General features: G+C 28.9%; 1 protein-coding gene across 1 annotated transcript in view; it reads right to left on the bottom strand.

The window, feature by feature from the left end:
- The window catches only part of LOC119688013, a 130,944-nt gene that overhangs the window by 78,531 nt on the left and 24,944 nt on the right, over window positions 1-27,469 (bottom strand). The window contains exon 2 of the mRNA XM_038102618.1: window positions 10,077-10,112. The gene's annotated coding sequence lies outside the window, so the exon portion shown is untranslated. The remainder of the gene's footprint in view (window positions 1-10,076; window positions 10,113-27,469) is intronic.

Here is a 27,469-nt window from a genome sequence, read left to right as displayed (position 1 = left end):
CCAAAATCAATCAACTTAACGAACGATTCCGTCTGTCTATCTATGGATTTATTTGTCTTTCAATAGACAAACTAATCTTTAAGTATTTAAACGAATGGAGTTTAACTTTGCAAAAATGTTTTTTGAAAATACAGACACATAAAGACTATAAATAGGTATAAATCCGCATAAAACATTTGCCGAAGAAAATTTTGTATGTATACTTGTGCTTAGGGTGACCCAAAGAAAAGCTAGAATGACTAGAACGTTGATACTGCTACGTTTCCAAAAATGCGTACATTTGCCCAACATTGTTTTTATTGATGAGAAAAATTTTCTTATATAGAAATTCACAAACAAACAAAATAATCAAATTACTTTAGTCAAACTTCAACCACTATCGTTTGTGTCAGTTTGGGTGACCAACGGCCGTAGCAGTGGATGGTCGATATCTGTTGATGTTCTTTAGTTATTACAAATGTCCATCGCAATAAAGTTCAGGAAGGTGCTCAGAAGGCGTAGGCTATAATATATTACAGTGGGAGAGATTGTGTAGACTATTTAAATACGATACCAGCTTTCATATATTCACAAATAATGAAAATAAACTAAAATAACACTATAAATATAATAGTGTAAAAAATCATTTTATTGAAAACTATATAGAATATCATTTTGTAAAATCCTGTTTAATGATATCAAGTAATTATTATAGGATATACTAATTTTATGTACTCGCACTTTAATATTAGTTCTTTAGTGTTATATTTAAGGCTATACTATAGTTGAGATAGTTTGTAGTAGGTTACTGTAATCTTTTAGACATTCTCTGCTTTGCAGTTTCTCTTTGTCTGATAGCAGAGACATACGGTACACGATCTTAGATAATATTGTGTCTATGGAAAAAGGAGTGCCGTAACTGAAATATAACTTCTAAAAGCAAAAATATCCAATATCCCAGATATTGTTGAGTTACAAACCCGAACATACAATATTAAAATATTTACACATCCGTCGGAAATTTCCTAAAATTTTCTGATGAAAGAAGTTATTTCTTCGAAGTGCTTTTTTGTGGAAACTGTTCATGGGTTTGTCTTGTGCTCTTTAAAACATTGACTCATTGAAAGATAAATTTATTTAATATATATGTATATATAAAAATATATATATACATATTATAAAAAAATATAATATATATAGATATATAAATATGTATATTTCATACATGTATATATAATAAATAAAAAATAAGTAAAATCATTTCAGTTTGCCCAAAGTTTTTATTTCTGAATACAAACATACGAGTATAAACCCATGAGCTACACTCAACCGCACATACAACCTCACATACAATCGCTAAAGTCAAGTTCAAGGTAGGCTAAGCAAGGCAGAGGCAATGACAGCATTGTAAGCGACGCTTAATATAAGCGTGTAGTGTGCATGTGGAAAATATTGCGGGAAAGAAGAGTAGAAATTATAAATGAAATGTAAGCTCTTGAGATATGTTAAAGATTGGGATGGATTGTAAAAAGTCTTCAAAGAATTTCTAATAATAAAAATTTATAATATCCACGTAATTTATATTTAAAAACAAATTTAATTTTATAAATAAACATTAACTATTTATGAATTTAGTAAACGAAAATATACCTATAATCACTATTATTCAGAATAATATAAAGTTTACAGTACGAACTGAATTCTATAATCCACCTAATAACTGACGGCACTAACAATACCAACTTCAAAATACCATCCTCAATGAGTATATCTTGTTTTTCCTTTCTCAACTAAAATTTATTTTTAAACAATCCACAAAATGCATAGATATTTTTTCACTTATGGCTTTATAGGGGTCTGTCTGTCTGTCCATCCATTCGCTTTTTTTTCTGCCCAACCGCTTCATATTTGTTGATGCTAATGAATGCATTGAACCAAAAAAATACGTCATGATTTTGCTGGAATGTGTGTGGTTCATTGTTGCCTTTTTCCAAAAAAAAAATTATAATATTTCTATTAAAATTTTTTATACTCTTTATCAAAAAAAAAAATTAATAAAAAAAAAATAATAAAATTGGAATTTTATTTATGTTAACCCAACAAAGACGAAGAGAAATTAGAGATGTTAATTTTTCTTTTTGATTATGTATGCTCACTGATTAATTTTTTGGAATTCATTCAAAGCAAATAATAAATTAATTTTTTTCTTCAGTACATTGAAAAAAAAAAATTTAAAAATAATATAAAACTTTATTTATTAAATTCGTACAATGTTTTTCATGTTTTTTTTTAAGATAATTAAATATTTTTTATCTACAAAAGGCATTCGAAACAAGGAGGGTTAAGCGATATAAACATATTACAGTAGAACCTCTAATTCAATCGATGCATTTTTTATAGAGTAATTTTTGTTTTTTTAAAATGATTTAATTTTTATTAAAAATAAAAAGAGTAAAGTTGCTTAATCTTCAACAAAACTATTTTATATTTTAATTAAACAGTTAGTGATATTCAAGAACTATAACAGTTAGTAAAAAAATCAACTAGTAAGTTTTACCATAAGTTAATTATTTTATTTGAGTTTTGCGTTTTTAAGGCAAGAATAATAATTATTTTTGCGTTTTAAAATTTAAAACAAAATATACGAGTTATTTATATATATAGAGTAGTAAGAAGGCAAATAATAATTATTATTTTTGTAAAATATTAAGCATACATAAAATAAATTAATAATATGAATTTCGATAACTTTTTGCTGCTGGTTTTTTTCTTAAAAATGGTTGAAATAACTGTTATTTTTAGTGGCTGATAATATTCATTAATTTTTTTCTTTAACCATCATAGTCTGTTAACGATAAGTTAACTGTTTAAAGAGTTTAAAGATTGTTCAAGTCCCTTAAAGAAAAAAGTTCATTCCTTTTATAAGATTTGTTCTCACATTGTTAACACTTTTATTTAGAACAGAATACGAAATAATTTACTTAACATTGGTAACAACATCACATCGTTATCTGTAATCTCATTATACTGAATTCATCTTCAGTTTCAACTTTAACAGCTCTATTCTTCGGTTTCCTTTTCAAAGAGACAACTGCTTGAACCTATGTTTGCAAGAGACTGAATCTTTTTGAAAAGAATCGGGTTTTTTTTAATAGTTGTATTAGTGGCAAACTACAGAAGCCCAATTCAATAACTTATTTACGTGACACCAGATTTTCTATAACAACTCATCTTAAGTTTGCTTTAGCAGTATTATTCCATTGAATATGGCTTCAATAGGAGATTTATTTCGTTGTACATACCAATGAATTTTGCAAATATCCTACCTATTTCTGTATATTAGTTCCGTTATTATATAAAATTTTGATGCATGGTCTCTTGTAATATTTGGAGGAAAGCGATAATCAGGCTTGTTTTATTCGTCGTTGTGATCGAATAAAACAAAAAAAATATTCTCTTCGGGTGAAAAAATAATTCTTATTTTTACTTTTTTTAAATCTCATCTCCGCATTGAATTTTTATGCTTTAACTCTTACGATACGAATTTCTGTATCCAGTTCTTGAGATACTTTCGATATAAAATGTAACTCAACGATTCGAAAGATTATTTTCCTTTAATTTGAATAATAGAAAAAAATACGTACTCAAAATTATGTTTACTAATTTCTTCCTATTAAGTTTTTATAATAAATAATATATTTCCATAAGGCCCAGTGGTGCAGCCAGGATTGCACCAAGGAGGAAAATGTGCTACAAAGTATTTTTTTTTGCAGTGAAACGGGTTAATCCCCTAATTTCTCCACCTCTGGCATACCACCCATGAAGCTATTAATATATAAGAAATAGTAAATTAGTTATCAAAATTATTAACTTTTTACAATATGAAAGTTAAATAAAAAATGCTTTATGGGTGGTGTTATCTTATTTATACCCATTTTATTTATTGTACTTAAAAAAAAATCTAGTTTAAATTTTATGTTATCAGAAGAAATAATGAAAAATGTCTTGTATTTGTATTTTATTTCAGAAATTCTTCAATCATATGAGAAACTCTGGGAGGCAATAGAATTATAAATTGTTATAGTAAATGAAGTGAATTGATAAGTACTAAAGCTTTAAAAATTAATTTAGAATTTATCAGTATGATAAACAAATGAATATAGCTTATGGAATCCCTCATCAAAAAAGATCTTCTACGTACATTTATAATTCCTCCGCTCAGCTATGAGAGCTATGAGAGTCTTCAAATCTGGATTCTTCATGTTTTATCTTTTTTTTTATCGTATCACTTTAGATATTCCAACTACATATATTGGTGTTCATATCTTTTATGTTATGTTCTCTTATTCCTTTTATCAAAGTACTCTATTTTTGAAAACTTTTTTTTTTTAATTTTTATATGCTTTCTATTCTTTTTTGTTTAACACTTTTAATATGAATGGTATTATAACACGAAAAGAAGACTATAGAATATGTTTTATATATGTAGTGCCTCAATATTCTTTGGAAATACTAAAGAAGACTTTATTTAACTACTCCCTACAAACCGAAACACCTTTTGAGGGGTTTCAACCAGCAAGAAAATTACTTATAATATTTAATGAAAAAACTCCATGTTAGTCAATGTGACTAGTAGTTGTTAATTTAAACTTGGCTCTTTATTTGAATATAATAAGAAAAGAAAACTAGAACTACTAAAATTATTTACTATAAAAAATGAATTTGATTTTTCCAAACTCTTTTTGAGATAGTCGTTTGCTACAAAGGAACTAAATATGGCCCTTAGCTAAAGTAATATTATCTAAAAAATTGTTACCTCTCAGACCTTGAAGGGATATTAAATGTAGACTTGTAGGATCAACCTTACTTCATCTGGAAGACTAACTGATTTAACAAGGACAGCATAATAAGGAGAGCATAACAATAAGCAACAAAAGTCTCTGTGTGGAATTATTGACAGTTGTATTAATATGCGACATTTCAATCTATAACCTAACCAAAGAAAGTGGCTATAGAAAATTGTGTTAAATAATTATACATTTACTAAATAATAAAACAAAAGGCTTATCACATATGAAATTTTAGGTAATAATTTTATTTTTGCATATTAAAAATTGTGGTTCGAAGTGTATTTTAATTAAATAAATATGAACTTAATCGTATATATGGTTTTGATTTACTGCATAATCTTCTAAGATTTGTATTCAGTTGCAAATTAAGTCCAGTAATGAACTGTCTTCGAATATTTGCCATTCAGTTAACAACTTCTACAATTCTTGCATAGACTAATATAATATCAAGTAACGGTTTTGCAACCGAGCAAATTTTATGTAGCCATAAAAGGGCATTGCAAGTCCATGGAGATCAACAAACACATAAACTTATACGAGAGATTCTTTAAAAGATACTTTTATATACTCTTACATACTGATGTCTTCATATATCAAATGTTTTAAATTATCTATACGAGTATTCGTAGTTTGACTACTTCAGCTTCTTATCTTCTGTTTCGGTACATACGGGTAAAGTCTGCAAGACAAGCTAAAGCGTGTCTTCCGAGTAAGCAAAAAATTCTAAAAAATATTTCTGCATTTGGAGTTGTTTGATTCTTTTAATTTTTTTTAGTAATTTTTGGTTTTATTTCAAAGTATAAGCGATTTTTACCAACACACATCTTGGCTTAAGAACTGAAGCTGCTTTAAACTACTTCTTTATCGGTTCATGTAAGCATTAGACTGCAATCGAGTTTAGCAACTCAGTTAACAGATATATTTGAAGAAATCAACAAACAAGAAAAAATATATATGTATGTAAAAAAGATACAAAAAATATGTATAAAGAAATATAAAAAGCCACACCATTTCATATTAAATGATATGTCGAAAAAGTACGGAGTACTGAAGTAGGAATTCCCTTTCAGGGTTATATGTCTACAAAAATCAACCAGGAAGTGGAGGTAAATATTGTGTTGGTATGAGTTCAAAAGGGCTTATTGTTTTTTTTTTGTTTTTTTTTTTTTTGATTTTTTCAAGATGCAGTAATTTTTCGTGAATACTCTCTCTCTCAAGAAAAAATTCGCACTTAAACAGGTCTCATCTTACAGTAACTTCCTTATGTGTGCACACACGACTGTTACATATTAGCAATACTGGTTAAAACGACAATTTGTATCTCAACGTTTGAAGCAATCCAATCTGAAATAAGCGTTTTTACACTTTTTGTGTGAAACAATGTAAAAAGAAGATAAACAATGCAGTGTTTCATTAAAAGGAAACTGTTAATCCGTTAATCTGTTAATCTGTGATGCATTTGCTTTTCATTAGTAATTCACTCCTCGTTTATTTTTTTTTTTTTTTGAAGATAATTGTTATGTAGCCTAAAATAAAGTCTTTCTTTTGGAAGTTACTTAACAATAACTTTAAAGCAAAAATGAAATGTTTGTCTTTTTATATACTAAGTCAGTATGTGCTCTTCTGTATCGCGAACCTCTTATAAATCAAAACTGTAAATACAAATTGGTAATTTATTTTATATCCCTACAGATTTCAGCTAAACTGGAAATTGAATTATACATCCCATATAAAAAGCATATTGCAATTGTTTAACCTAATCTGAAAACAAGTAATATATTTTATCTTTTGAATAAAACTGGAAGCTTGAAGATTCTTCCTTATCTCATGAATGCGTCAAGAAGTCTTTATTTCATATCCGCAAATTCCTGTTACTCAAGCAAGTAAATGTCTTAAAAATGTTTAGTTTTAAAGTAATTAATAATTGTATAATTTAAATAATATTAATCAATATTTTGTAAAGTACAGCGTATGTCATTAAAATTAATAATTAATTAATTTAATATACAAATCTTCTATTATATAGCATATATTTAAAAAATTATCTTTGAGTATCGACTATATGCATGCAAATCAAATGGTGTTTAGGCTTGTAAATAAACCTAAAGGAATATATGTGTCCATGGGGTTACCAGGAAACTCCTAAAAATCTCCCTGCTCAAGTAACAGCAAGCATAAGAGATGAATAAAACCTCTTCAACAGAAAGACGTCCTATGCTCCACAAAGAGAAGAGCACTACAGTAAGTAAGCAAGTAAATAGACAAATTGTGGAAAAATATAAAAAATATTTTCAAAGACCACTCATGCTGAATGCTAGTGCTTTAGAGCCCGTGAATGCACTTGAATTCTTCACTATCGCCTTAGCTCAAAGTCTCAAAACTGATTTAAATATGCATTATGCCAGAAAATTTGAAATATGATTGAGTTCAGTAAAGAGACTTAAGTTATTACTGTGAAATCCGAACTAAAAGTAATTGGAAGGTCATGATATATCAAAAACGAAAGCATTAAAAAAAGCTCTAGAACTTTCAATGATTATATAAGAATTCGAAGAAATAAAAACAAAGTAGCGTTGAAGAAATGTTAACCACTTGACATGCTATTACGATGAGATATTCTTATCTAAAAGGAGCAGGCCGATCAGCCACAATACAGGCAGTTGGGTCTGCATTGTTATATAGTGTATATCTTAATATTACCCCATTAGAGCGAAACTGTTTATATAACAATGACAATGATATAAGAATTACTTACTATATTAAACGTGTAGTTAATTATAGAATATATTATATACAATAATTTATAATGTTTATGTAAGCAATTAACAACTTAATAATTTATCGTTAATCTTGATATAAAAGATAATTCATTCAATAAATAAAAAGCACTAAAGAAAATATCTATTGCCACACAAATAGATATTATGATTAATTAATTACTTAATCATTTTTTTTATACCGCCCCATTGCGTAAATTTGTTGAATTAGTACTTAACGCTAATATAATTAATTATCAAAATGAATAATTTATATGATTTATTTTGAATAATTATTTTATTAACTATTGCTCCCTTTATTAATTTCTGCTATTCATATTATCATATATATGAAAATACCACTACTAATTTTCTTCATATTACCTAATTAAAGTTGTAAATATGTTTTACCTCTTTATTTTTTTTAAGTAACTAAATCCTAATGTTTATTATTATATATATTTAAATATTTTATATATAAAATTTCCATTGTTTTGTTTTCTTTAGATAATACTAAATTAATTAAATTCTTTTAACATCTTAAAATAGTTCATGCTCAATTAAAGTTACTCTAAAATACCAAACTAAATTCCATTAGACTTTACATCGTCATCGGCACATAAGCAGCCCCTCAAGATCCCGTGCCTCTTCAGCATTAATTAACTACTTTTAAGCATGTAATACGTACATTATTTATGAATCCTAACTGTACGATAAAATAAAATTTTTTTTTAGTTTTTAAAATTATCTAAAAGTCCAAAGAGATGTCTGGCTTGGAGCCTGATCATTACACTTTACACTATTAGAACTCAGATCAACAGACCTAACATCATTATATTTCACATCTCTAAACTTTATGTCGTTAAGCCTCACACCATCAGTTCCTGCATTTTCTGACTTCAACACCATCAAATCGGTCAGACCATACTTTATTCCGCTTTTTCCAACCTCGACTCTAACAAATTATTAATATCATACTTTATCAGCACTCAAACAATTAGAACTCACACTATCAGACCTCACATAAACAGACCTCACATTAACAGACCTCACAACAACAAACCTCACGTCAACAGGCCTCACAACAACAGACTTCACATCAACAGACCTCACATCAACAGACCTCACATAAACAGACATCACATCAACAGGCCTCACAGCAGCAGACGTCAAATCACTAGACCTCACAACAAGAGACCTCTCAATAAAAGACCTCACACAAACAGACCTCACATCAACAGACCTCACGCCAACAGATCTCACGCCAACAGACCTCACATCAACAGATATTACATGAACAGACCTCACAGCAACAGACGTCAAATCAATAGACCTCACATCAAGTAAACTCACAACAACAGACCTCACACAAACAGTACTCACATCAACAGACTTCAAACTATAAGATCTCATTCAACTTAGTGCATCAAACCTCATACCAACCTAGTAGATACTTTTCTCTACAATATGTATATGAATGTTTATCTACTTATTAGCTGTGTCTATATCACAGATTTTTAAAAACTTAACTATATATTTGTATGATGGCGTTATCATGAGCCCTTAATTGGATAGATCAAGTTGAAACCAATTTACCAATAAACAATTTCTCTGCAATTCTAAATTTTTTTCCATTGCTTTACTAAATTTCATTTAATTTATTTACTTCGCAATTTGTTGATTTAATAAAAGGAGCCGCGCATATGATTGTACAGTGTAGGAGGGAATTGGCAATATCGTGACGTAAATTGACTTTGGTCACCTTGGATTTGTTGTTTTGAAAACGTTTTAGATTTCTAAACTTTTTTATGACATTGGTTAAAAGCAAAAGTTTATTTTCTCCCACAAAAGTATCTTTTATCCACATTTTATTTTTAACTTTGAAGTGATTTCAGCGCCGGAGTCGCAATTTTATGGCACAAATAATTACTGTTCGTATATTATTAGCTTTTTTGTTCGTTTCCTATTTATACGGAGAAAAGCAATTTACCTGTCTAATTGCTTTTTTTTGTTAAAATTTATAAGGTGTTTTGAAATTATTTATCTATTGTGATATTTAGTTTTTTTTCGTGACATTGAAACTTATCATTATTTTGCGCTTTAGTTTTTGAAATTGATAGCTGTCAGTAAACACTTAGCGTAATAAGGTTAAAAGCTAACTAATGACTAAAACTAGGCACAGTCAAAAGTTTCAAAACGTACTACAAACTATATTTTATTTATTACATTTAAAGGATATTTATGATTCAGAAAAGGATGTGACACTTTTCTATATAAAAATTATAATTGCTTACATTATTTGACTTATGCATTGGACTGGTCTACAGTTATAACAACAAAGGCTTTTATAGATGTATCTTTATTTAAACTCAAATAAAAATATGAATTTATTTCTATTTAACAACAGTATACAAAGTATGATACAAAAGTTAACATCACTATTTCTAAACGTGTTCTTAATTGAACTTCTATTCAAATAATTTCTGCTTACCTGAGAAATTTCTGCTGTGAATTGCAATGAGAGAATCTGAAATAAAATTAAATGATAATTAATATTAATTTGTTAATTATGGTTATATATTGAAAAAGAAATATTACTAAGAACCACTTTATATTAACTATTAAGACCTTAATGTACAGGGTGGACCATTCACAATCTAATAGACCATTGTCACCAATCAAAACTTGATCCAGTAGTTGTTAGTGACATCAGTTAGTCAACAGTGGCGAATATAACTTACAACTGATACTATTTTTCAATATAATTTCTTAGTAACACTTTTTTTGTTAGTTATATAGGTAACATTCCTATTATTTTCATGTGAATAACCGCAAGTGTATTAGGGTCCATCCTTTATACTCTCGTAACAGTAGACACACCTGTTCTAGCTGATGTGAAATTATGGTCTTGAAACTGTATCCAAAATGAATTGTGTTACTTATCGACATAGCTAAATAAATTTAAAATAAAAGTAAGTTCAAACAAGTCTATACATGCGACTTTTGCGATCCAAAGGGGAAATTTTCCTCCAGTGTTTTAAAATAATCAACCAATTCCATACAGCGACTCAGTCAAATATCGCGATGTTCCCCTTGATCGTTGATTGACGTGGAAAGTTCACATCAAAGCTAAACGCAGGCAGCTCCGTATCAAAGCTAAAAATAATGTACTGGTTACTTGGACATTTCGTCAATTTAGCTCAGAAAAATAAGTATCAATTTGTCATTGACAAAAAATTGTTACCCATAACTTTTATCGGAGCTTCGTTATTCGAACCGAACCAAACTATAACAACGACGTCAAAAAAATGAATATTTATTCAGTGTGCTTTTTTAAAGCATCAAAAAATATGTATCTTTTATATAAGGCTAACTATTAGCAGATGTTAGTGTGTTAAATTAATATAATATACAAATCAGCTAGAACTGGTTTACTCGTTCCACGCTGTTCAAAATCTTTATAAAAGATAATATTTTAAAATAGCTATTACTCTTCTTAAATTGAATATGTAAGATATAACAATATTGGGGAATAGTTTGATAACAAACTATTTCCCATATAGTGCGTTGAAGAAATGAATATATAGATATAACATAGTTATAATTATTATATATGAGAAATTAAAAAGCAATTTTAGAAACCTTAAATTTCAAGTATTAACTTAGGAGACTGGCTGAGATAGAGATTGAGTACACGAAAGTTATCTTTTCAGTATACCTACGTAATTTGAAACCGATTAAAATCTTAAGAAAAATTTAATAATATGTTTCATTCTTGTTTAAGTCTATATGAAATATTATATTATTTGAAAGTAAATGTATTTCAGTCTAACCAATAAATATTTTAGTGTTATAAAAAAAATTGCATACTGTCTAAAAAACCAGTATTTCTCAACCTTATATATACAAAGCAAAGCCCGATAAAATACAAAATGTGTATTGCCTCCGTCAATCGACGATATTGAAACCGTCTAGTGCACTGTACAGAAGTCGTTATGGTGGAGAGGAAGTGAAATCTATAAAACTTTTTCTATGTCTTTGGCCAGTACTGCACAAAGGTATTGTTTACAATATGCAAAATACCATATCTTTACTTATAAGTAGAAGAATTACCTAAATTTAATAAGAATAACGTATTGCATTGGTTTTTGAAAATTTTAGTATATGTCTCTAAGTGGATGTGTTGGCGTTTATATTAACAGGCGCTCTTACAATATAAATGAACCTTCCCGAATGTTAAGATATTAGCAAAAATAAATAACTCCGTTAGTGAAGCTAGTGCTAGTGAAGCTTGCCTCCTCCTGGCAACTTAAGGTTATCACTATATATAATGTGATATATTTTTTTGAGTTGAAATGTTAAAGTTTGTGTCAGTTAGTTCGCTTTTCAACTAAATCAACTATTCCCGATAGTTATTTTTTTTTTTTTATATACTTATACATTTATTTATTATATCTTGTCTTACAATGAGACTAACAATAAGTTTTAAAATCTAAACACTAATTATATGATATTACAATTTTTATTTTAACTATACATTGTATAATATAAAAGAAATTAAGTAAACCTTATATCATGGACCTTACTAAAATCAGCGGATTAAATTTAGCAATTACACTTTATCAGATTATTAAAACGAAGAGTGGGAATAGTGGATAAAAGTACGAGATTTCTAGCTAAGGGATTAACATATATGGTATTTTTATTGTATTTTTTTTATATTGTAATTTTTTTTTATTGTCAAATTCAGCTATAACTAAGGGTATTAGTAGATCTCGTTGAATACTTTAATTCCTAATATACCATGGTACATCACTGATTGTTCTCAGTATTTTTAACTGAGCTCTTTGGATAATTTCAATATTTGTAGCACTAGTATTACCAAATAGCTGGATACCATAAGTCCATATTAAATTTATGGTGCTATTATACAAAATTACTTAAGGCACAGATAGCATCTGTTATTAATGAGCCAGTGCAACTTCATATGTTTTTTCTTTAAATACTTTGCCGTATAATAAAAATTTTGTTGAAAATAAATAAATTAAATAATTATTAATAATAAATTTTATCAAAGTTTCATTTAAAAAATTATCGCAAACAGCAGTGCAGGATTTTGAAGTTTCACTGTTATCACTATACAAGAAGTATGACAAAATAGAAGTATGGGATTTGCCTATTAGTCGATTTAAGTCAAGTCAAGAGATTAAATTTAATATTTTTAATTAATCACAAAACCCATTACGAATATGTGTCCTGTAACATAGTAGCTATAATTTTTTTTTTATTTATATCTTAATCATTATAATGAATACAAACTGTTTACATTTCTTTTAAAAGAGAGATAACAATATCATTTCCTATTGTTGGATTTTCAGCCAAATTACATATTAACTTTTAGTAGAATAGTGAACAGTATAACAATATCATGTCCAATCCAACCGACTATGATGTCTCTTATAGAAAACTATATTAAAATGACGCTGAGTAATCGCAAAAATATGTAGGTATGTTCTCTTCTTAGTCATTTTTAAATCAAACAAAATAATAAAATTATTCGAGATAACAATGTGAATAATAACGAAGTACTCGCACTTGAAACTGACATTATTAAAAGTAATGCAATTGAAATGGAAATGGAAATGGAAATGTAAGAAACTACGAAAAGATAAAAAACTGAGGAAAATAAATTGAAGAAGGTCTCAGTGGCAAAGGCGTGCGCCTGAGTTATTGAACTTTTGGGATCGCTTTAACGCATTTTGAAGAATTGCAGTAAAATTCTCTTAAAGTCACTTGTAGATAAAATATACGCACCCGACTCTCTTGTTTATACAGTCCGTTTAACCGCACAACTTCTTCGCTTTCGACTATTTATGAGCGCATTTTGTCAATTTTAATTTATGTCAACTTAGTGACAATCTTCACTGCACTTGTGCAAATCCAGAATTAAGTGCATACGGGTACAGAGTACATGTAAGCAGTCATAACGTTAACAAATAAATTATGAGCAAGTTAACGCATAAACAGATGTGCACACAAATGACTTTAGTTGAGATTACAAAAATATAGATACAAATAAATATGAAAGCGCATATCTACAGACGATTGTAGTCTGACTTTTGTACTGAAATATCTTTTCAATGCAAGTGAAAGTATACAACCCACCAGGCACTCGCTTTTAACACCAAACGTAGCGCTTAACAAGTCTGTACCTATATAATATACATATACATATGTACACATAATTGTGTATAATTATTGTCTATATGTAGGTACATCTATGTAGATTGACATTATAAGAGTAAGCAAGGATTAGAACATACTACGTATATATTGTGGAAAAAGTTAGTGGAGAAAAGTTGTTAAGAAGCTTGTTGGTCTTATAAAGTTTATGCAAGTGAATTGTAATTTATTGTGGGAAGGAGACTGTAAAATGTGCGGAAATCGTAGGTCTTGAAACTTTATTTAAATAATTCAAAACTTTTTAATTTCATTTACAAACACGCTTTTGTAACAGATACTTTGTTAATTATTTGCTTAAAAAAAAACGCGAACATGACTAATATTTTAATTAAAATTTCTAATTAAATTTCTAATAAACCATTACGAAAACGAATTGGAAATTCTTTATAAAAATTTTTTTTAAATAGTAGAAGATAGCAATCTTTTTAAAAAAAAAATAATATCTTTTGTATAAACTTAAATTGATTTCAGTTTTTGTAATGTTAAAAAACTAAAAAATTACACATTACATGAGTATATAAAACAATGAGATCATCGTGTCTAAATAATCTGAGATACTCTCAAATATGTCAAATTTTGATATTAACTATTATTTAAATATGGTTTGTAGAATACATAAAAGAAATTTTTGGTGAAAGAAATGCTGTTTAAGAAACTCCATTCAATCTACATTAAAACATAGAATATATTTTTTATGGAAACCATACCGATTCCAGCATTCCGATCAAAGATTAAGCTCTCCCACAGGAGGTAAGTTATGGTATTAAAAAAGCCAACCAAATCTAATAAAACTATTTTAATATTCTATAACAAAACAAGACCAATGGCAAAATAGTTCTCCCTATTTAAACAGTCTATATAATATTTACAAATAAGCACTCGTTCTAAGCTATATGCGAAAACCGACAGGCTGCCCTACTTAGCACTATCAAATCTCAGAGTAATCACTAATCATACGGAGCGGTATGCAGATCTTAGATCAGTCATTGTATATAAGGAATACACAAAAAAGACAGTGAGATGTGTGGGACTCTGCAGAAACCCCCCAGCTAACAAAAAGTAAGAGTGCCCAAATGCACTAACTCGGACAAGGCTCAACATTATACTAAGTTTCAAATATTTAACTTGAACGTCAAATCAACGTTGCATCCAAGTATTTATAAACAAATGCTAAGGAAGAATATGGAAAATATGGTGGCCGGAGCGCGTATCCGATATTGATTTTTGGGAGCGCTTGAAAAAAATTCAAACTGAAATTAAAAGAAGATAATGGAAATGGATTGGTCACACATTCAGGAAAATAACATCTTGCATAACAAACTAAGCTCTACATTGAAATCCACAAGGTAGCCGCCAGGCTGGAGCCTCAGCTATGAGATGGCGAAGAACAATGGACCAAATAGTTATCTAAAATAGTTATGTAGAATGCAATACGGTGTATCTTTATTTATTAATTTTTTAAATTTGTAAATAGAACATTATATATAGAACTAGCAAAATAATGAATATTTAGTCTAACAAGAACAGTCTATAAATGAATCCCAAAACCTTTGAAGGCCTTATAAGTTTAGTGGTTGTTAGTTAAACAAAAATATGAATCATAGCATTTATGTACGAAATCAAGCAATGACTCGAAATGAGTCAAAAATTTATGATACTAATATTTATATTTTTAAAAGCATTTATATTAAATTAATTTCATTTGAATTACGTGATGTTAAATTTTTCAATTATTTTGCATACAAAATAAATGACTGTACACAATTTGATCCAAAAAATTGCGTAAATGGAATTGTCGACACATTGTAGCAGCTCCATACACACCAAGGGAATAAGTATCATAATTTATATATAGTTGGATGATGACTTATTACTATAAAATCTCATGATATAAAGAGCCATAGTACTTTCAAGCCACAAAAAAAAAAAAAATATATATATAATAATATAAGCAAAACTAACCTCAACTTGGAAGACGATTATATATATAACTCAATTTGAATATAATTCAATTTGAAAGCGGTGGTTCTCAACGTGGAACGTACGCCCCACAGAGGCGCCCTGACTTGTTTATAAATAGAGGCAATTTGAAATTTTACAGAAATTGACTTAGTTAACTTTGGAATAACGGAGGCAAGAAAATGTGGTCAATTACAAACTATTACAGTAGTGTGCTAGGAAAAGGATAAATATTAGACTGATCTACTTAGCATTCTGAAGAGTCTTTACGTATATTTCGTATGGGTAATATTATAATTTCTTAAAGTTTTCGTTGCGGCATACCACAAAATAGTTAAGAAATACTAGATAAATGTGTAAATATATATACCTATGTAATTAAATTTATTGAAGCATAGAATATCACATTCAACTTAAAACTTTTTTAAATAATTTTAAATTTATTAGGATAGTTTTGTCAAACAAGATTATGAAACTAAAAATATCATAGCATATCACACATCTTCAATCAATGATAAATTTCAGTGTTCTAATCTATTAAAAACAAAAAATATATGAGCCATTATCAGGCCATTAATTCGTTTTATATTTAATTTCTGCTTTCTCTAAATCATTAATAAATATAATTACAATATACTTAGAATTAATTTTTCTTACATCGTTAGAAATAAATTAATTAAGGCAGAACATCTATTCTCTAGAAGACTTTTCAAGTAAAGTGTGCCCCGAATTTATTTTATATTAAAACTCCAGATATTCTGCAGAACATCAATTACAAAAAATGAGATCTTTAACTGGTGATATACTGGTGATATATATAAAAATTAAAAAAGAATTATTAACTACATTATCTACAATAAGCAAGACCTAAAAAGCAGGCTTAAATTAGTGCAATTGATTACATACCATATATATATATATATACCATAAACATATTTCTGTTCTTAAAAATGTATAAGATATATACGCACAACATAAGATAACATATCATTCTAACAAATGTTTAATAATCTATTCAAACCCATTACACAAATGTTCCGATTAAACGTCAGGAATCAATAGCATCGCATCACATTTTTTACTTCTATTGAAACAGATTTAAAAATATAAAAGTTAATTTAATAAAGTTATAGAATAATTTAAAGTGAAATGAGTGATGAATAGAAAAAAGTTCTATGGTACGTTAACGAAACTCCAACATCTTATTTAAAACTAATTATACTGAATTGAGATAAGCATGGTCTCACAAAACACTTGACGATTCTCAGTACAATTTTCCTATCACCTGATGGTTTAGGCTAGAAGACTAGAACGGAAATCAAAACAGATGGACAGAGACATCTGTTATTTGAACTTAGTGAAAATACCATATCTTGGATTTAAACAAAATGTATATTAACACCAATATTAAACATTAACGTTAATATGCCAATACTAATATTAGAAATTTATAAACCATTTTTAATAAAAATCAAATAAACGGGCAATAAAACTTTTCTGTGAAAAAAGTAGACGCTTTAATAAGAATTTGATCAGTCGTATAGGCTTTGCCTACTAACAATAGCTGGAGTTCTAAATCTTTTTTCAATCACACAGTGTGGCCTGCACAGTCACTAGACACAAGCCAGGTCTACTCCTCGGTTTGAATATTTTACAGGTCATTATTGTCAGCATTAAAAAATACTAGAGTGTTAATGTATATATATAAGACAGTGTTGGATTTGAACGTAGACCGACTTAAATCCGTAGTTCACAAAAAAGTAAACGAAGAATGCCAGATTTAAGTTAAGCCATTCTTAATAAACAGGTTAGGATTTTAAAAAACAACAAAATGTTTTTTGGTAGCTCCGATTTATTTTATTCGATAGTCCTAAACAGTTTAAAAGTATATCAAATGAGTGTTTTACATTGTCAACTGAACTGCCTTTTACGATGTCGCTACAAGTTATGTCAAAAGATTTTTCTATTGGTTCTTCAAATAAAAATATACAGTTGTCAATAAAAGTTGCAGTTCAATTTAACTACCCTTTAGGTTGGTTAAGGTTTAATTAAATTGACCTAGTCCAACTTGTACAAAAAACGTACCAGTCAGCTACTTTCACTAAGACGGAACTACAGTACCAGTACGGACGGTCCACTGCATATCAGGGAGGCATGCTATGAGACTGTATCTCTCCTATAATGAATTTTGTCGCGACTGTGACTCTGAAGATGAGACGGAAACTGTGTTTCATCTCATATGTCGGTGCCTATTTTCAGCTAGGATAAGATCTAAAATCTTCTGGGCACCTTTTCTTACTGACCTAACAGAACTGTCATCCTGCAATATTAGAGAGTTAGCTAAATTCATAGAATTGTCAGGTTGGTTTATCTTTCACTAATGTGGGCGCCATTGCCTTTTCGACGTTGGTCGTATACTGACCTTCTAAACTATGTACGAACCAACGTTATTTCTATGGTATCACAATGGGCCATTATTTGCGCTCAAGTGGGCTTTTTTAGATAGAAGACCGCCATCCTATCACGTTTCAATATATGGAAAATCAAACTGATTGTTTCTGCTTACACTTAGTTTATTATTAAACAATTAAATTTAAAGAATATCATTATAAATATAACCCTATTTCTGAATAAATTACACCGTGATCTGGGTTCACACTTGTTAGTTGTATTTTTAATGATATTATTTATGTACTTAATGGCAAATACTAATACGTCGATAAATCTACATACATACATATGTAAATGTACCTAGTTTCTAATTTTAATATTAATTAATTTTAACATATATAAATTTATGTTTCCTGAGAAATTATTATAACTATCAAGCTTCCTTTATTACGACTTGAATAGAAAAACGGTAAAATTTTTTTATTTACATATCATCATACATGTATGTATGTAATCATGTAGCTCGTGTAACATAATTTATGTATGCAGATACAAATTTATTCGTAACAACAAATATGTGATTATGAGTAGGAATTATGTAAATATTATTTGCACTAAATACATATGTAAATATGGGAATCATATATCAGTCATGAGAAAGGCAAATTCAGATACGACAAATGAGTTCAAAACAAGTAAATACAAGAAACCACAGATACTTTAAGCAAATAAACTGATTATATATAGTAATATTTTCAAAGTAAATATGCGCAAATTAAAAACATTTAATCATAAATCATGGATTAAATAATAAAAAAATTAAGAATTTTGGTTATCATTAAAATGACAATTATAATAAGAGTATTTTCATAGTATTAGTTAAGTACATATTATATTAGAACACTTTTATCGCATCTAATGTTTAATGTAGCTGATGAGCAATAATCGTGGTGAAATTTATAGAAGATATTCACAAACGCACAATGATAATTCCTAGAAATAATAATATAGTATCTAAGCCATTAGGTGTACAGAAAAGATAACAATACCATAAGATAGTTTAGTTGTGTCCAGATTAATATTTTTTATCATTTAAACACATTTGATTAATTTTTAATGAAATAAATTACTTTCAGAATATTACGGAATTATTGGAAACCCACTTTCATCATAAATTATGGATATTATACTCGATGACCTGTGGAAGCTCACTGTTTCTCACAATCATGGTTATGATACTCGACGTCCCATTTGTAACACGCCTTTAACACACTCTCAAAAGAAGATATTAAGATGAAGTAAATAATGTATCCAAAAAGCTGATAATATTATTGAAATAGGCGAAAAACAGATATCCCCAACTGGGAAATTTGATCTTGGGTTGTCATCGACGGTTTTTTGGAATTTTGCAGAAATTGCTATTAAACATTTCGTCTTCTTTTTCTTCTTCTTTGCTTGACCGAATCCGAGTTAGTGTCTAAAGAATTTTTAGTCAATAATGTCTGTGAGTTTTTGGATGATACACTGTAATAAGAGCTCCATTCAATTCTAATAATAAGTTATTCTGATGATTTTATATAGTATATTTTAAACCTAACATATCTTCCTACCAGAACATATATTGCATTTGATTTGAGAGAGTTCAATTCTAAATTAGCGTTCGCTCCCACAGAATCTTACAATAACAGCACACTGTCTTTGATGTACTTTTGCATACTTTAAAAAATATGAAAATATTTAAATAAATCTAATGTACATATATACATAATATATATATATAATATATTTCGTCAAGACTGGAAACATAAGGGTATAACTTTCCGCTAGTTTCAAACAGGTTCTCAGTACGTACTTATTTCGGTATTCTAGCCCGCTTAGACATAAAGATTTCTGCACTTATTTATTGAATCAAATTTGAAAACTATAAATAATATTATTAGAGTAGCAAACCTGTCCCATATTCTGAACTATCGACTAAACCTTAAAACTGATAACTATATTTTTTGGCTTAAGAATGGGACAAGTGTGCTAAATAGTCTATAGCCATATATAGTAATACGACTACATAAGAGTTATCTTAACGCATAATGAGACTATTATATATACGTTTGAACAATTATGTGATTATAATTTTATTTACTAGAGAGGTTTCGAAAGATAGTGAACTACAACAACAAAAATTCTTTTTACATTGTTTTAATTAATTGAATTATTTGGCTGACCATGCAACTGTTTCCAGTAATGCCAAATACACATCATCAGTGGTCTTTGTCAATTCTTTGAGACTGCATGCATTAAACTCGTGCCCTGCCAAATTTGAAGCTCAGAGTCAGCGTTCATCAGCAAACTGACCCAAAGCTGTACTAAATTTGTAAGATCGCATTTTTTTCTGGAGTTTTGTAAATTTGCTGAACTAGCTGTAGTATAATTGAATTAATTTATTATATTTTATATTTAAACTGTTGTTAATTGTTTAACGGTTAATTTTATTTATGTTATTTATAATCAAAATCAAAACAGCATAGTTCTGTGAAAACGAATACTCGTATCGTACTCGTACCTCACAGATTGCAGTTGTATTCCAATATTTTGAGTAATTATTTCAAATCAATGTATTTTACTGATATTCGATTCTTGCATTGAATTGCAATGACAATTCTAAGGATTATAATACCCGTAAGTACATATACATGGCTTTGTCATTGTATGGCGCGATTTCGTAAGTCAAAGTGTTCTATTAAACCAATTCCAAATATTACAAAATATCTATTTTTTTCTGGTATATGTAATAATTACAAAGAACAAATGCATTGAGGCCCATGTGCAAAGATTTAGGTCAGCATGTGATGTGACATGTGCTGTGCGGCAGACATAAAATACACGAGACGGGAACTGCAAGAAGCGCAACTAAAGCACGTAATCCGCTTAAAATACGGAGGAGGCTTTTGTAGAATATTTCACAATTACGAAGACTGCTGAAAAAACCATAGTCGTAAAAAATAAATTTAAAATAAAATAATAAAAAGAAGACAAATAAAAGCTTATATCGTCAAGCTAGAAAATATACAAAAACGAATTCTTCCCGCTAAACTAGCTGAAGAAAAGGTCAAGTTCAACTCATAAATTGTCTTCTTTAAAACCAATGGAGAGAATAAGAAATTATGTATGAAAAAGAACTACTAAGTCGTAAATTTAAAAAAAATGCCTTAGCTTAATACTTTTTAGATATAAACATACTATACAACTAGTTTGAATAAATGACAACAGACGTTGAGAGCTGTAATTTATATCTTTCGGTCCGCGGTATGGACTCAAATAGATAATATCTTGTAAAATAATAAAAGTTGTGTACGAACTTTATAAAAATATTTTTTTCTAACTTTTGTACTTTTGTGTAGATAATTCTATTGCCACGATGACTGACTGACTTAGAAGTTTATTTACTTCTCTAAAAGAATATTTCTTTATTATAACTTTAAAAAATATTACTTAAAAAGTAATATTAAATTAGAATTTGTTTTAGTATAACCAAAACTTCAAAATTCTCTATATAAATAATTATATTTTAAATCAATTATGCATACAAGTATAGCCACTACTATACAGTAATGGGAAACTATAAATTTCCGAACCATCTATTAAGAAAAATTTTGTCTCTTAGTAGTTATTTTGTATGAATGATACATGATATTATCAATCAAGCTTAACTCTTCATCAGTTTTATTTGAATGGATTCACAGAGAGAGTTTACTCAAAGTTTCAATAGACTAGCTCAAATCCTGAGTTAGTAGTTGCCGTACAATATTAGTAGACAAGTATGCGGAATGAATCGTTAAAATGATTCATTTTCTTACACGAGTACTTATAAAAAATCTAAATGGTTTATATAGTTATCATCTTATGCTTCATCGGACTTGTAATAATACTCAATCATCTTCGTATATTTGTTTAAACAGTTGTAAAAAACAAAAAGCATCTATACTTTAACTTTTAGAAACTGATGTGTACTCAGTTTTTATATTGTGTTTAGTATATCTTTAAAATATTCTGAGATAATAAATTGAATGTCTCTTAGAAGACTCAGTACTAATGCTAACAAATATTACATATAAGAACCAAACAACCATGGTACATGAAAAGTTCTTCCAACTTAGAAAGAAATATTAAAATATATAACTTATTTATCTAAATATCATTAGATTAAAGCTGAAGTGAACCAGATGTTTAGATTTGTCGGGATAAGCTATCTCAAAACAATTGTTGGACGATCATGCAATGCGACCATATTACAGTTGGTATGTTTCTATTCTTAATATGTTTTAACCACAAAAAGCAGATTATGGTATAGAAAGATTAATACTAAATGGCACACAACCATTTGTTAGTCAAATTTTAATAATAACATGCAAACCAACAAGATAATGCTTGTGTTAAGATACTCAGATCGGTTAAAACAGAAATAAAACATATAAGTTTGTGGTAAAAGTTATAGTACCATTATCGCCGTTCTGTGTGAAGACTGTTTTATTTAAAAACAAGCTGACTTTTAAAGGTACTTTGAACGACTATTATTCCAGCTGCGGGTCAAAAAATGAAAAAAAAAATTTTTTCTTAAATGTCTTTTCGATATCACTAGCATAAGCAATAGAGACACTGCCCACTTTATTGAAGCGACAAAGTGCTACTTTGATTCAAACTACCGGTATCTCTATATAAATTTCTTGGTACATGAAACGTACGCTTATAAGCTGTGGTATCACAATAGACTTGATTTTAGAGCCTAGGTGAGTCAGCTTTTTTGTAACACAAGCTATCACTTGCCCTAGCTATATATATTTATATAGTACGCAAGTACTGATTTCTTGACATTTTGTTTCAGCAAAAAAATCAAAGTCTATATATGGTTTAAAGGCATATTATTCTTTTTTCGGAATTGAACAGTATTTTAGGAGTGTAACAATTAATGATTTAAGTGTCTAGAGGCTATTGATTCAATATCCGACGATTTCTAGACGATAGCTGTGACAAAATGCAGATCCAGTCAATGCAGTCAGATACAAGTGGTGAAAAGCTGAGTGTTAATTTTAATCACTTTTTTGAAGAACTGTGAAAACTGTGTGATAGTGAAAACTGAACAATTTCTTCTGAAATGTTCAGATGCGACAAGATTGATACATTCCACTGTCGTAAACTCTCAAAACACAATTTCTTTTATCAACCACGTAGGGTGAATTCGAAACTAAGATATTAAGGCGTGTATACGCTACGTAGTTGGAAAAGGTGCCGTTCACATGATATATTCTGGGTGTTTTCCCAGCATTGAAGTGTCAACGAAATAAACATCTATGTGGACATCTTATATCGAATAGAAAAATATGAATCTGTAAAATTGGTTGAATACTAAAACATACCCCGAGATAATAGGACTTCGAGAGCTGCTCTGAGTATACGAAGAGGTGCCGTTCTTATGACATATGCTAGGAGTTTGCCCAGCATTGAAGTGTCAACAAAAAAAAAACTTATGTGCACAGTTTATAACAGGTAACGAAATATGACTCTGTAATATAGGTATAGTACTATAATTTACCGAGGGATTCGGACTTGGAGGACTACTCTGGGGAACAGTATAGGTGCCTTCTGATCCCGAGAGTTTTCCCAGCATTGAAATGTTAACAAAATAAATAAGTATGTCGGCATCTTATACTGTGTAAAGAAATCATACTCTATAAAATAGTTTCGATACAACAACAATTGACCACAGAAATGGAAAGTGGAGAATTACTCTGAATCAAAGCAGAGGTGCAATAGATATATATGTAGCGATGCAAAACTCTACAATTATTCAATAATTATAGTTGTTATAGTATTTATACAGTTGTTATGTAGTATTGTTATAGTATTAGATAATTCAACTGAGCTCGAAATTGATATATGTTGTTGTTTGATTAAATTCGCGTAGGGAGCGAAAAACAAAAATTCATCTGTATTTATAGCTTTCATCTGTCAAATAAACTATCAAAAAATTGACAAATTGTTTTCGATTTTATGACAATAGAGTGAATTAAATTCGCAATAAAAGTTTTTAAATAAATTTGAATAAAAATGCCAATAACAAATTAAATCAGTGCTTAATTAGGGTTAACAACTTGATTGAAGTATACGTCAAAATGTTGTGTATCCATAAAAATAAATGAAAGGCCATTAGATAGATAAGTTTTTGCACGTAAATAAATAGAAATTTCAGAAAAATTTACTAAAAAAACTGATTTTGTTAAAAATTTTTTGATGAATATATGGAAGGGAAACAAAATTTGAAATGGTATGGATTTTAAAGTTTTCAAAGATGCCAAGTTATTGGTTGTCATATTGAAAACAGAGAATAGTAGATATAAAAGTTTATTGTGGGTATGAGAGACTCATTTAATGACAACATTGAAACTGGCAATTGGCAATTCATTTCTATGAAAGATGAGACTCATTGGCCACAGTAAATATGGCCAAACTTTTCTTGCGTTTATTGCTAATAACGGAGACGTCAAAAAAAAAAATATGTGCAATAAAAATAAAAATTGGTAAAAGTTTGGGGTAAAATATTGTCATTCGCTTTGTGAAACATTTTGTAAAAAATATCAATTTTGATAACAATCAAGACTGATGGCCCTATTCAAGCAATTCAAGCAAACGAAGCGCAAACATACAGATACTTTGATATGAAAACACAGATAAATACAAAGATAGGCATTTGACTCACTAACGCAGCTTATTATACTCTCGTATATATTTTCAAAAGTTGAGAAAAATTGTTAGAAGCTACTAAAGTCAGGAAATAATGTTCGTCTAAGTGAATTCGCGTTGATGAGCTCATAAATTTCTGTTTGATGGCTTTGTCTGTCGCAGTTGTTGCTGCTACTACTACTGCTGCTGCTGCTGCTGCCACTGCCGTTGTCGTTGTCGTTGCCGTTGCCGTTGTCGTTGCCGTTGCCGTTGCTATAGATGCTATTGTTCCCGAAACTAATTTAACGTTAGTTGCTAACAGTTTTTCTGTTGCTTCAGCCACAATAGTTCGACTTGCGATATTTCTTTGTGAATATTGTCAGATATATTTCAAAAAATGTTTGTTTCATTTTTATATTGTATCTTCAAAGTGTAAGGTATGCCATAAAACCATTTGCTGTTATCTTCAAGTCAGAATTATTTGGGCCACGCAGTGATAATTTTTTTTATTTGTCACAACTGTTAGTAAGACTATAACGTGTGATAATAGCAAAAAAATTAGAAAATGTAATTTTATCAAAGTAGTTTTGTTCTAAATTATTTTCACTTCAGTTTGTGTAGATACATTAATACAAATTTTATTTGTGTATTTTTATATACATATATATATATATGACAGTTAATAAGATTCACTTATTTGTTTTTGTTTTCTAGTGGTAAAATTGCCATATCTATGAAAAATACAACCAACCACTTCACAAATTAATTAACTTGGTTTCAGTTTCCCTCTTTTAGTTACCATTGGCATTGCTTTGGCAATGGCAATAATGTTGCATATTGATTACTTAATAGAAGTAATAATTATATAAATTTATTGTATTTGAAATAAGAAAATGTTCAAAAGTAATGAGCATATCTAATTAACTTTTACCACAAATGTATCTTAAGTCTGTTTATATACATTGTTGCGACTTATTAAGCGCGTTCTAATAATAATAAGTGCTTTGCCTGTTATTTATCTTAAAAAAATTAATATAACTTTAAATTAAATACTTTAAATTAGAATAATTAAATTTTGTTGCAATTCTAGCAAGCTGGATTAATAAAGAACCAAAGTCATTGCTTCAAAATTTGACAGGTTCAAAGTCGTTAGGATAGCAGCTGCGACCCATAAACTATAATATATACTACCAATAATAATAAACTTAATTATAGCTTATAATTAAATATTAATTAAGTGGGAAATAGTGTGCACAATGAGTTAGCTAATCTATTGTATTTTATAAGTGGACCAAGCTAAAGATACTGAAAAGCACTGGGAAATAATGCAACCATCTTTCTAACGGAAATATACTGACTGACAGCCAGGCAGCTATAATGGCACTCATATCCTAACATTTAACATCCAAAATGGCATGGGAGTACATTGACAAGCACCTAATGTGGATTCCGGGACATGCCAATCCAAAGCAATGAATTGGTAGACAAACTTGAAAGCAGAGGCACTACCTCAAGAATGAGAGACCCAGAACCATTCTGTGATTTAGGCAGAATTGATATTTTGTAGGAATAGAAAAACTCGATTGTACCCAAATAACCAAATTGTAAAGATACCAAAAAAATCATTTAATAAAAGTCTTTGATCTATTAATAATGAAAAAAACTCTAGTGACTAATTGTTGTTAATTTAAACCACGCTCATTGTTTAAATATAATAATAAAAAGAAAAAACAAAAAAAAAATCTGTTAATAATTATATGATGTGATATTGATGGATATAAAACAAATGTAGTTCCCGCTTATACTTTTGTATAATAACACTATAAAACCAATATGGACTTATAGTGCTTATAGCAATTTGAAAATGTTTTAAATGAAAATGTAATTTAAATGTCGAAGTGCTACAAAACTATCAAACAAAAATATAGAAAACAATCACTGGCGCTCCATAACATACCTAAACTTAACTGATAAGGTAGAGTCTTTTGTTAATTTTGACTGTAATCCTACCTCTTTCATTGGCCTCAAGTTTCTCCCTTATCATGTTCAACTTGTTAAACTTAGAATAAAAAAATCTTCAATAGGACTTCATTCAGTAATCTTTCAAGAAACCCAGGTTGGTGATATTTTAAAACAATTTTTATTCAGAACTCATACATGGATCTGCGGTCGTATATCACTATCAAGGTAGATTTAGAATATATGGAATAAATATAATATTAGCCAATAATTCTTCATAAACCCCGAGATCACAACTTTTTTGTTTGTAGTGCACTATTGAATCTACGGGTGTATATCGTATTCGAGTAATCGTATCAAATGTTTTGATTATATGGACTAAGCGAATTTTTTTATAAATTGACTCTGATTAAATGCGAAATGGAATATTTTTCACAATGCACAATAGGGTCTTCCATCGATTTAACGAAATTTTAACAAATTCTACTTCATGAACTGTGTGCTGTTATTGAGTGCCGTTAATATCGCAGTCAAGCAGCAAAGATTTTGATTATATGGAATTAACGGGATCTTAACGAATTATACTTGTTGAAATCCATAACATTTGTAAAAAATTTT

Source organism: Teleopsis dalmanni, chromosome X, assembly GCF_002237135.1.
Source record: "Teleopsis dalmanni isolate 2A chromosome X, ASM223713v2, whole genome shotgun sequence".
Taxonomy (NCBI): Eukaryota; Metazoa; Arthropoda; class Insecta; order Diptera; family Diopsidae; genus Teleopsis; species Teleopsis dalmanni.
Note: the sequence above shows the minus strand (reverse complement) of the source record. Positions and strands in the feature narration are given on the sequence as shown.